The following is an 11,798-nucleotide window of genomic DNA, read 5'->3' on the forward strand; positions in this document are numbered from 1 at the left end:
AGGATCGCTGCTTTACTTGACTATTAGTAGACTAGATATCATGTTTAGAAATTGTTGCTATGCTAGAGTTTAGATAGAACTTAAAGAGTAACAAATTAAAGCAATAAAAAGAATTCTTAGGTATTATAGAGACCCCAGTTTTAGGCATCTAGTATCCTAGAAAGAGTACATTTTATTTAGTTAAATACTCATACTCAAATTTTATGGGATACAAGATAGATAGAGAAAGCACTTAAAGATTGTGTCATTTTACACGACAACTTTCAATTTCCTAGTTTAGTAGAAAGCAAATCTTTGTCGCCCTATCCACTGCTAAGGTAGAATATATAGCTATAAGAAGTTGTGTTGCACAAGTATTATGGATCAAACAATAACTTCTTGATTTTGAATTGCATGTGGATATAATCCCCATAATGTGTGACAATACTAGTGTTATATGGATCACTAAAAATTTAAGTCAGCCCCCAAACATTAAGCATATTTACATTAGATATCACTTCATTAGAAATCATGATAAAAAAGGGATGTGGATATTCACTTTTTGGATACTGAAAATCAATTGCCAGACATTTTAACAAAGGGATTTCATTTTGAGAGATTTAGCGCACTTAAAATTGGATTAAGAATAATTGATTTAAGTGCATAAAACATTAGGTGAAATTATGTTTGTGTTGTTATGGGGTGTGTTATGGGTTATGTGTTTATATATTTGTCTCTTATTTTTCTCACAAATGTTTTTGTGATTACAATCTATTGATGTTCTGTGTGCATGAAACAAAAGGTCCTAATCAACAAAAAATATAAAATATTATGTCATATTGTACTGTACGAACCTGACTTGTACTATACATTATACGGAGGTCAACATGATTCTCGAGGTTATTACTACAAATTTAATGATTGGAATGAATAATAATTGTACATTGCACTATACGAGCTCACTCGCATTGTATGATGCATGTTGAAAAATATGACATTTGCAATATTAACAGCCTAATACGAATCATTATGGAAAATCGTAATATATAAAAATCCATTTAAATTGGAAAATTTAACTTGTAAAAAAAGTTCAACCAACTTTACGGAAAGGATGATCAAAAGTCAAAGGCCATATTGTCCCATATTGATCGGAGTATGCGATTTGACCAGTCTTCGTACAAAATTCGATAGGATGATTTGGCCTGTTCTGATTGTATTGTACGATGTTCGATCAGACTATAAAATTGAATAGAGGCTATAAGAAGAATTCCCTTTCTATGTTCAAACCACACTTGTCAGCATTTCTTACTGTTAATACAATACACCTAAGCTCTTAAATGGCAAGTAAGAGAGGAAAGATAGTTAGCAGCGCCCTGATGAAGATGTCGAAGTAAATCAATGATATCAAGAAGCATCCATAATTGACTCAAAAGTATTAAACAAAGAACAATTAGGATATCAAATACTAGACTTATTCGTAGGCACTACCTTACACATCATCTCTCTAGTTTTTCTATATCACACTGAACTTCTTTTACAATTTTTTGCCGATCTTAGAATCACAAGTGATATAACTTTTGTGCAATCATTTGTCTGTTAGGGCCACTTGGATATAACTAACCAAGATTTACACGAGTACCTATATGTTTCCAACAGTGGTATCAAATCCCATGATATTGCAGTTATCAAACTTGTAATTTTCTTTCTGGCCATAAACTCTGGGAGGGAATATTTAAGTAAATAATGGTTTTTTATCACTTCAATAAAAAAAAAAGTTAGTCGTCATAAAAAAGAGGAGATTTTGAACTCCATGAGCCTGGTGGACATTAGGGTTTTGATGATTGCAAAAACTCATGGTTATACTAATTAAAAGTTGAGTTATGTGTGCAAGAGATTGGTATCTTAGTAATATTGTAGGTAGCACACAGATGACGGAATCAGGATGATGACTTGATAAAGCTAATGAGTTCAACATAAGGAAAGTCTGTTAAAGTAAAGAAGATCAAAAAATAAAAAGTGAAACAATTGTATTTCCTATTTATTTTATTTTATTTTTATTTTCATGAAATTTTCAAACTATAGGCATATAGTGGGTTCAACGACCAAGCGCACACACATTAGGGCTGATAAAAATTAAACAAAGTTAATCAAAACACTTGACATTTGATAAATTGTACTGTACGATCAAAATCGTACTATACGGTATGAATGATATTTTCATAATTTATGAAAGTCAAGTAGCATTAATTAACTAAAATTAGAAATTAAAAAATTTGCAAAACTAATCATACAATACGATATATATTGTATTGAACGATCAGCTATTTCGAATTTAAACCGTTAAAATTCTAATATTTCTAAAAATAGATAAATTCAAAAGATGAATATATTCATATAGTAGGAAACATAATTTCTTATATTGGCATATACCTTTTCGAACATAATTTCTTGTATTGGCATATACATGAAAAGGTTGGAGTAGCTCCATTGGAGATAAGATTAGATAGAGTCTTCTTAGATGGTTTGGTCACATAAAACGGCAGCCTTCCAATGTCCTGGTTATGAAAGCAGATGTATTAGATTTGGCTTATGTTAAAATAGGTAGAGGTAGACCTAAAAAAATTTGGTTAGAAAATATTAGAAATGACCTTTCTCTATTACATTTGAATGAGAATTTGACTCTTAATAGGACAATGGAGAGAAATGATTCATGTAACCGACATCACGTAGTGCGATAAAGGCTTGTTGTTGTTGTATTTTTTACTTTCTGTAATTTTGCTTATTGAATTTACTTTATCGGCTTATTTCTGGTTGAAATATTATTGATGATTTAAAATATATACACATACATACATAAGTTCGTTTTGAAAATCTTGATTACTTACTTTTCTCAAAACAAATATATATATATATAGGCTAAGTTGTTTTTTAAAACAGAGGGAACTGAATTCAATATTGGTGCTATAAAATCTTCCGCTACTTATAATATTTTTAAAATTTTTTAAAAGACGCCAATTCAACCCCCCTCTTGTGCCTTGGACACTTTCATCGATCCCAAGGGATACCACACCATATGTCACTACAAGTACAATCATGATGTTTCCACATATTGTGGTCATATTCATTTCGGCTTCAAAGACAAAGCTTTGGATATTCTCTGTTCTGCTGATAGATTAGACCCATGCGAGACCCTCTTTTAGTGTTCTGTAATTAACCTTTGAGAAATTAGCAGATAGTGATTCTAATGTTCCTGATCATAGGCGACTCAAAGGCATACGCCTAATTACTATATAAAGAAGTCAGGCAAAACAAAAGAAATGATCTTTTGAGAAGGATAATTGCAGTTTTTCATAGTTTCTTCTCTTTAATAAGAATAAAAATTTGAAAAGAAGTAAAAAACTCTTTGGCCTAAGTGAAGGAATTATGTAAAGCATGTTTCTGCAGATGCATTATTCTTTGTTCTGGCTAAATCTTTTTCTGGCGTAAAAGAACATAATTGGCGTAAATGAAGATTTGAAGAGTAGAAAGCACTCCCTTTGAGCTTTGAATATGATGAACCATTTATTTTAGTACTTCTGCACATTCATAAGAATAACCTTATTTTTTCAACAGGTATGTCAAGATTGAAATATTTAGTAATGCCTATCATCAGGAATTATCAAGCCAACTAAACAAACAGAAATTAGATCACCAAGATAAACTTTCAAAAAAGCAACGCTCACCCATCCATTATTTAAATAAGTCCTTCAATAACTTATAGGCACCTTCCTTAGGGAACAAGTCCGGCAATATGATAAAATACCCAAGTATGGCAACTTATAATCACCAAGTTTATTTCTCAAATTACCAGATTGTTTTCTTGGTTGCAATTTAGTAGACTTGTCACCGTTCTTTTTATTGATGGATGCTAGGCATTCTCCTACATCAAAGTAGACCGGCTTTAATTGAATCAGTTGCCCGAATCATTGAATTAACATAGATGGCAGGATTCTCCTTATACAACCATAACTCACTGGGTACCACCTTTTATAAAAAACAAAATAAGCATGTCCAGGCATCGCAATCTATCAGCCACAGTCCCCCACCAAAAATAAATAAGTAAATAAATAAAATTAAATCTTCTAAATGTGTTCAGCTCCCGTAGTCCAATAGTTTTTTAGAGAAAGCTCCGGCAAGTCATGTTTATATTAACTAATTTATATTGCTTCCAAAGTTTTTTCCAAGTCTTATCTAGCGCTCAGATTTATTAAACATCACGTAATATTGTTTTATATTATATGTGAATTATTCATATAAGAATTAAGAAAATTGTCATATCAATAACCCATCTCTCTATATCCATGTCTAATACTTATAGTAAGACTATTCCCAATATATCCCAAATATTCATAAACATTTCGTCCCAATCCTTTAATTTGAATATTCACAAGTTCTATGGCATCATACGGTTTGTTAGATTAAGCTACTTACAAAATAACAAGAGTAAAAGAACAAAGTAGAAAAGAAGCAATAGCATATCTACGGCCACAAAATGCCATTGTTCTTTCTCAAATCTACTCAATAACTTAGTTTGTACAGCATGCACGAGTCTTATTCTCAACAATCCTCATCCACCCATTGAAATTGATTTAAAATGCATAAAATTAAGTTCAAATATTCTATGAATTTAGGAAACTAAATGGGTTGGAGAGAAGGCTTAGGATGATTGATAGTTTAGGATTTATACTTCGAAATTCGGGTAAGAGTCATACTAGAAATGGTGTAGGTGTGATTATAGATAAGAGTTTGAAGGATAATATTATAAAAATTAATAGAATTGGAGATAGAATTATAGTTTTAAAGATTGTTGTTGATGCTAAGATTGCTAATATTATAAGTGCTTATGCTCCTCAAGTATCTTTGGATATGAGTTCAAAATTAAATTTTTAAATGACTTAGAAGAATTAATACAAAAGATACCTCTTAAAGAAAGAGTTTTTATTGGAGGAGAAGTAGATGATTTTAAAAGAATTTACTGTGGCCATGGGTTTGGAATGATAAATGAAGGTGACAAGACCATATTAAATTTTTGTTCAGCTTATAATTTTTTAATTGCTAATACCTTATTTAAGAAATGAATGAGCATTTCATCACTCATAAAAATAGATATAATACAACTCAAATTGATTATTTTCTTATAAGAAAATTAGATCGTTTAGATTACAATGATTATAAAGTTACTCCGAGTGAAAATTTATATACTCAATATCGATTATTAGTTTTGGACTTTAAGATAAATGGACAGAAAATAAAAAATAAAGTAAAACGATAGGATTAGATGTGGGTATTTAAAGAATATTAACAAAAATATTTTTGAGAGTAAGATTATAGATATTAAGATTTTGGTTGTGCATGAGGGTGCTAATATTATGTGGGAAAAAAATGACTAATAATATTAAGAATATTGCAAAAGATGTGCTTGGAGTTTCAAAGAGAAAAGCTCCTAATAGTAAAAATATTTGGTGGTAGAATCCAAATATACAAGATAAGATTAAAAATATGAAGATTTGTTATAAAAATTGGTTTAAATGTAAAAACTTGGATAATTGGGAAAGATATAAAGAGGCACGTAAGGAATCTAAGAAAACAATATGTGATGCAAAAACTTTAGCTTTTAGTGATTTATATAATAGCTTAGATTTTAAGGAGGGAGAAAATTATACATATAAGCTAGCCAAACAAAGAGATAGGAGTAATAAGGATTTAGTTCAAGTGTATTAAGGATGATGATCAAAAAGTACTTTTCTTAGAAGATGATATTCAAAAAAGGTGGATGAGATATTTTGTTAAACTTTTTAATGAAGATTGTGAAAATACAATTGACTGTAGTGACCTTAGTGCCTTAAATGAAAATAAAAATTTCTATTTTTATCGACGTATTAGTAAAACTGAAGTTATAGAGGCTTTAAAGAAAATGTAGTGTGGAAAAGCTGTTGGACTTGATGATATTCCAATAGAAGTGTGGAAATGCTTAGAAGATGAAATAATTTCTTGAATTACTAAACTTTTTAATACTGTTTTGAAGACTAAAAAGATGTCAGATGAGTGGAGAATGAGTGTGTTAGTTCCTATTTTTAAGAATAAAGGTGATGCACAAGATTGTGTGAATTATAGAGGAATTAAGTTAATGCGTCATACTTTAAAATTAGGGCAGCGGGTTATGGAGCATAGGTTGCGGTGTGATACTAATGTTTCACAAAATCAATTTGGATTTATGCCTAGTAGATCGACTATGGAAGTCATACATTTATTAAAAGGTTTGATGGAGAAATATAGAGAATATAAGGAGAATCTACATATGATATTTATTGATTTAGAAAAAACATATGATAAAGTTTAAAGAGAAGTGCTATGGAGAGTTCTTGATAAGAAAGAAGTTAATAATGCTTATATTCAAATCATTAAAGAGATGTATGCAGGAGATATTACTTGTGTTCAAACACAAGGTGGTTTGACCAAGTATTTTCCTATTTAAGTTGGGTTACATCAAGGATCATCCTTAACCCCATATCTTTTTGCTTTAGTCATGGATGTTCTCACTAGACATTTGTAAGAGGATGTACCATGGTGTATGCTTTATGCTGATGATATTATTCTTGTTGATAAGACTAGAGAGGGAGTTGAAGTTAAACTTGAATTATGCAGGTCAACCTTAGAGTCTAAAGGTTTTTGCTTGAGTAGATCTAAAACGAAATATATGGAGTGTAATTTTAATAGTAATAGAGCTCGTGAGGGGATTGTGACTTTGGGTGATCAAGTCATTAATAAGAGTACACGTTTTAGATATTTTGGATCTATTGTTCAAAGTGATGGTGAAATAGATGGGGATATTATCAGCAGAATTCAAGTTGGATGGTTGAAGTGGAGGAATGCATCGAGCTTATTGTGTGATAAAAAAGCACCCCTCAAACTTAAGGGAAAATTCTATAAGATGGTGGTGAGGCCTGCAATGTTTTATGGTGTCGAATGTTGGCCATTAAAAGAGAAGCATAATACTAAGTTTAGTGTGGCAGAGATGAGGATGCTCAGGTGGATGAGTGGCTTTACCCTTAGAGATAGGATACGAAATGAGCATATACGTGAAATGGTTGGAGTAGCTCTAATAGAAGATAAGATTAGAGAGAGTCGCCATAGATGGTTTGGTCACATAAAACGATGGCCTTCCGATGACCCGATTAGGAAAGTAGAGGTATTAGATTTGACTTATGTTAAGAAAGGTAGAGGCAGCCTAAAAAGACTTGATTAGAAAATATTAGAAATGATCTTTCTTTATTAGATTTAAATGAGAATTTGACTTTTAATAGGACACAATGGAGAAAAAGTATTCATGTAGCTGACCCCACGTAGTGGGATAAAGGCTTGATGTTGTTGTTGTTGTTGTTTTAGAGATGAGGATGCTTAGGTGAATGAGTGATTTCACTCTTAGAGACAATGTAAAATGAGCATATACATGAAAATGTTGGAGTAGCTCCAGTAGCAGATAAGATTAAAGAGAGAGTCATCTTAGATTATTTGGTCACATAAAATGTCAGCATTCCAATGACATGCTTAGGAGGGTAGATATATTAGATTTGACCTATGTTAAGAAAGATAGAGGTAGACCTAAAAAGACTTGGTTATAAAATTTTAGAAATGACCTTCTTTTATTAGATTTAAATGAAAATCAGACTTTTAACATAATACAAAGGAGAAAAGGACTCATGTAACGAACTTCAAATAATAGGATAAAGGATTGATGTTATTGTTGTTGTTGTTGTTGGAAGAAGTTCAATAAAATAATAAAAAAAAGTTCTTGGGCGCCACAAGCACTGAAATACATAAACTAAGACTAAAAAATAGCTTATGTGATGTACAGAGGGAATCAGAGCATTGCGTAAACCATTTCGTAGGAGAATCTTATGTTCCTAAATTCATTACTTTGATCTCGCGTCACAAAAATAAAGCTCTCCAAATTCTGTTCGCTTCAAAAACATGTCAGAGCAAAACCTATTGCCAATATAAATAAGGAAGTAACTATCTTTGACAGTAAACGACACTTCTGTAGCCCTCACACCATTTATCAGATATGCTGGCCTTAAAATTCTCATAATACAACGGAAAAATCTTTGGACATCATTTTGAATCTCTATAACAACATCCATAGAGCAGTGAAAACACCTAAAGCAAAGCAACAGTGATAAAATTAAGGACTATTTAGACATTATTTGGAGCAGCTATAAAATCTTTATTCTTTCTTTGTAATAGACTGAATATCAGTGTAGCACAAAGGCTCAGACAAATACAACAAATCTTAGCAGGTCAACTTCAAAAAATCAGCAAACTAGACTAACATGCTAATATGGCATTCATCCATAATTATACTCTATTTCCTTTAGGATCTGATGGACCGGAGGCTAAGTTAGTGGGCCCCACTAGGGTGGGCAGCGAGCAAGAAGAGAGAGGAGGGATTGTTTAGGAAAGTTTTAATTACAATTAGGAGGGGATTAATTAGGAAAAGAAATCTAATTTAAATTCAAATCTAATAGGGAATTATTTAAGGAAAACATAGGGAGTTAATATTCAATATATAAGGAGGAATCAAGGGGGAATTATTTAGGAAAATTTTATTTACAATTAGAAGAGAATTAATTTGAGAAAGAGATCTAATTTGAATTTAAATCTAAGAGGGAATTATTTAAGGAAAGGAGGCTAATTTGGGTTGGAATTACGGGAGCCTATTTAAGACTAACTATGGAGTGATTTAGATTATGTTTGATTTTGCTAGAATTAGTTTTGCTTAGGTTGAGTGGGCTTTAGCTGACGGCTAGAGATTTGGAAGAGTCAGATCTTCCTCTCCAATTGAAGATTCAACTATATCTTGTACTTTTCTTCTTAGTTCTTTCAATAAAAAAAGATTTATTGTGTGTTATTCTTCCTAAATTTCTTGTGTTGATATATGGTTTTGCTGAAATTACATCCACTTCCTATCAAATTGGTATCAGAGCAATTCGTGAGTTGAAATAAAAATTGCCCTCACTGAATTCTGCTGCATTTTTTCTCCATTCTTACTTATTTTTTGTTGTTTGGAGGCGATATTGGCATCCAAGTTGTTGTTTTTTGTTGTTGGAGACTAAATCTGTGTACCTATGGAAAGAAAAAAGGTAGAAATATTGGAAGATGAGATCAAACGAAAGAAATCGGAGTTCGAGAAAAACATTTTAGAGAAGTCGGGTAGAGGGTAGAGGGTATAGGGAGAGGCGTGAGGGGTTTGGGCATGAGCGAAGGTTACTAAATTTGAAAGGAGAAGGGGGAATTTTTACGAATGGTATGGGTATGAGCGTAAAAGGGGGAGATCAAACGAAAGAAATCGGAGTTCGAGAAAAAAGTTTTAGAGAAGTCGGGTAGAGGGTATAGGGAGAGGCGTGAGGGGTTTGGGCATGAGCGAAGGTTACTAAATTTGAAAGGAGAAGGGGGGAATTTTTATGAATGGTATGGGTATGAGTATGAGTGTAAAAGTGATGATCGGCACATTTGGGGGCAACCACTCCCTTCGGAAATGGGACATTATGGAGGAAATAGGGGGAATGGAGGAGATCCGAGAGTAAGGAAGTTGAAGATGCCTATTTTTGAGGGAGATGATGCACATAAGTAGAACTACATGGTGAAAAGATAGTTTACCGTTAATAGGTTGACAGAAGAGGAGAGATTGATGACCGATGGAATATGCTTGGAGGGAAAAGAGTTGGCATAATACCATTGGAGAGATACGAGGTGGCCCATACGAACCTGGAGGGAGTTTAACATAGGAGGAGACTTCTATGAGCATTTTTTCCTCTAACACAAGAGGGGGCAGTAGTGGAGTACCTTGAGCAGTTTGAGCACCTAGCCAGCCGATTGGACCTGCTTCTAAAGACTATACTGAATGGAAACTTTATAAAAGGGCTTAAACTAGAGATTTGGTAGGCAGTTAGAGTGATAAGGCCTTATGATTTGGAAGAGGTTATAGAGCTAGCCCAATTAGTGGAGGAGCAGCGACACCTGGAGAGAGAGAGGCTGCAAGTAGCAACTTAGGAGGGTAGTACAGGATGATCACTATCTTTTTGGCATCCAAGGAGCCGACACCGGGTATTTTTAGAGAGACCCTAAAGGAGAAGATTGTAGGAGGGAGCCCGGGGGAAACTTCAAGAAGCTTATAGAGATGGAGTAACAAGATAAGAGCGCAAAGAGGTTGTGTTTCAGACGTGATGAGAGGTATAAACTAGGGCACAAATGTAAGTCCGTACTCTTCAGGTTATCACCATTTGTGATGGCGAGAAAATTGAGGGAGCCGTGTGAGAGGATGAAATAACATTTTTTTTGTCTTTCCACCTTACATATAAGGTGGCTCTTTGGGAGGGGAGTATTGATGGATCAGTGGCTGAGCCAATGGGCCACACTAGGGTGGGCATTGGGCAAGAAGAGAGAGGGGGATTATTTAGGAAAATTTTAATTACAATTCAGAAGAAATTAATTAGGAAAAGAAATCTTATTTTTTAATTCAAAATTATGAGTGAATTATTTAGGGAAAGCTTACATGAGTTAATATTAATTATATAAGGAGGAATCAAGGGAGAATTTTTTAGGAAAGTTTTAATTACAATTAGGATGAATTAGTTAGAAAAAGAGATCTAATCTAAAATCAAGTATGAGAGAAAATTATTTGGGACGAAATTAGGGGAGCCTATTTAAGGCTAACTATGTGGAGATTTCATATTATATTTGATTTTGATGGAATTAGTTTTGCTTAGGTTGAGTGGGCTCTAGCTGACGGCTAGAGATTTGAGAGAGCTGGATCTTCCACTCCAATTGAAGATCTAAAAGTATCTTGTGTTTTTCTTCTTAGTTCTTTCAATAAATAAAAGTTCTTATGTATTATTCCTAAATTTCTTATATCGTTTACTGATTTTGCGGAAATTACATGCACTTCGTATCAGGATCATACACCTTGACAGAAGTTCCATGAAACAACAAAAAAACTGGCTTTGGTAAACTTCTTACATATGAATTTTCCAAGAAGCTCAGAGATTTGCTGTATAAACAAAACTGTACCCTTAGAATGTATGCTGTAACAAAAACCAACTAAACCATCAACAAAAGTAGAGATAGCATCAAAGTAAACAGCCCACAAAACACAACTGAAAGTAAGATACAAAGCTACCTCTCACTATCCTTAAAGATTCCTTATTTTTTGTTAAGCGGCCCAAGCCTCTCCATGTGCGACCTGCATATTCTCATTCACTTATGAGATTCTCATCAAACTGAAAACGACATCTGATCAGCACCAATGTCAACATCAATAACGAACACTTATTAACTCATAGGAGAAATTTCTTTATCCTGTGAAATGGTTCTTTCTTTATCTCGTACACATGAACTGAAACCCAGTTATTATGAAAGCAATTTATTAGTGAACCAAGAAACAATACAAGCAAGAATTTTGAATTGTAAAAATATCCACCCTTATAATATGAGCTTGTGTTCAGAAGCCCTCTATGGTAATGGCCAAGGCATTGTCTATTAGAGGTCTGCATGACCAATAAATGCATCATGTTTCAGATTTCTATGTGGGAAATTGTACGAGGAAGAAAAGAGCATGACTAATCAGAAGAAGCAAGATGCTAATCAGGTCATTTCTTGTAGGAACTAGCCAAAATTTTCTTGGTTCTTGAGTTTGGAACCACATGAAGGTGTAGATTGTAATTCAAGAATATCAAAACATTGAGGCTTCGTTTGTTTGTTTTTTTTTTTTTTTTTTTTTTTTT

At 33.0% G+C, this 11,798-nt stretch overlaps 1 protein-coding gene across 5 annotated transcripts in view; it reads right to left on the reverse strand.

Moving 5' to 3' along the window:
• The window catches only part of LOC110093947, a 34,102-nt gene extending 22,541 nt beyond the window's left edge, over positions 1–11,561 (reverse strand). Inside the window, exons 1-4 of one of the 5 annotated variants that reach the window (XM_028691777.1) lie at positions 11,495–11,561; positions 11,195–11,410; positions 11,035–11,099; positions 2,410–2,534 (exon numbers count right to left, since the gene is read on the reverse strand). The gene's annotated coding sequence lies outside the window, so the exon portion shown is untranslated. Of the gene's footprint in view, positions 1–2,409; positions 2,535–11,034; positions 11,100–11,194; positions 11,434–11,494 lie in introns of those variants that run through there. The other 4 variants (XM_028691778.1, XM_020819016.2, XM_028691779.1 and 1 more) reach the window with 4 other exon arrangements.
• Positions 11,562–11,798: the final 237 nt, after the last annotated feature.

This window comes from Dendrobium catenatum, unplaced genomic scaffold (genome assembly GCF_001605985.2).
Source record: "Dendrobium catenatum unplaced genomic scaffold, ASM160598v2 original_scaffold_68491, whole genome shotgun sequence".
Lineage (NCBI taxonomy): Eukaryota > Viridiplantae > Streptophyta > Magnoliopsida > Asparagales > Orchidaceae > Dendrobium > Dendrobium catenatum.